Genomic DNA, 1,294 nt, shown 5'->3' with positions numbered 1-1,294 from the left:
AATCACCAACCATGCCCTGAAGTTGCAGGGTTCGCTCCGTGGGCACACCGACCTCGAGTGAGGAGGCCCTCCAACTCCAACATCCAGAGAGATAACCGGGGGCAACAGGGCACCATGACGACTCGTGTGAACATCACTTGACCTGGAGTTTCTCTCATAAAACAACAATAGTGTGTCCCGAAGGAGTAGACTACTGCTTGCAGGACTTACTGCACCCGGAGGGGAGCTAATAATCTTGGCGGGGGAACCGTATATCACACTGTCACCATAGAAAAGCCTACAGACACTGTGATGATGGTGGCCAATAAGACCGGCTGGACTCCTGTTTACTTCAAAAGGCTGTTGACTCAGTGGCCATCATGGTCCTTGATCACCACTGACCCTGGACTGTCTGGGAGTTGAGCGGGCAGGGCTCTGACACCTGGTGCTGTTTTTACGTTAATTCAGGGGCCTAATTGAAGAAAGAGCAGACTACTGGTCAGAGCATCTAGGCTGGCAGAAACGGTCAGCCTAAGGTGGCCGAACAAGTGTGGGGCGGGGTGAAACCGGCCCCCACAGCATCTCTGCTTGTGCTCAGGTGGACGAGCAGGGAGGCAGGGGTCCTGGGGCCAATCAACGTCACCTGGAGGCTGCTGGGGAGAAGTTCTGACCCTCATACGCGGGTATGAGGGCTCCCAACTCAGCACTCAGCAGTTACAGAAGAAGGGTCTGCACCCTTAGCACTCCAAGAATGAGGAACGGGACAAAAGGCAGAGGAGGGGTTTGTCCCCAACAAAGCCCATTAAAAATCCCTGGGAGATAAAAATAGAATCTGGGCAATAAAGTCAAGTCTGACCTTTTTAATCCTTTGTGCTTTGTCTAATTTCACGTGCTCCTAGGGTCCCGCATGCAGAGGTCCCACACCTGGCACTTCAGACCCGATTTCCTAATGCAGAATGGCTGGGTTGACATTTCAGCTGCTGGGGCCCCATGCAGACTCCGCGACATAGAGCCTGAGCTGCAGCCAACCCGCCCCTCGAGAGCTCCGTCCCTCCCTCCCACTGATGCTGCTGGGATCCCTACACAGCAGCCCAGCCCACAGCCCGTGGGGTAGTGCATGCTCTCACCTCTCCATTCTCTGAAGAAAATATAAAGTTTCCCTTGCTTCTGAACAAAACTCAGTCTCGATGTGTTGGCCCCAATGACACTGGGCAGGGGGACACTTGTTGGGGTCCACTCTGGTGGATCAGTAACAGAAATTGAAAACATTGTAACTTCAATGATCAGATGTGTGAGCAAAACTGTAATTAACATA

Source organism: Orcinus orca, chromosome 4 (assembly GCF_937001465.1).
Source record: "Orcinus orca chromosome 4, mOrcOrc1.1, whole genome shotgun sequence".
Taxonomy (NCBI): Eukaryota; Metazoa; Chordata; class Mammalia; order Artiodactyla; family Delphinidae; genus Orcinus; species Orcinus orca.
Note: the sequence above shows the minus strand (reverse complement) of the source record.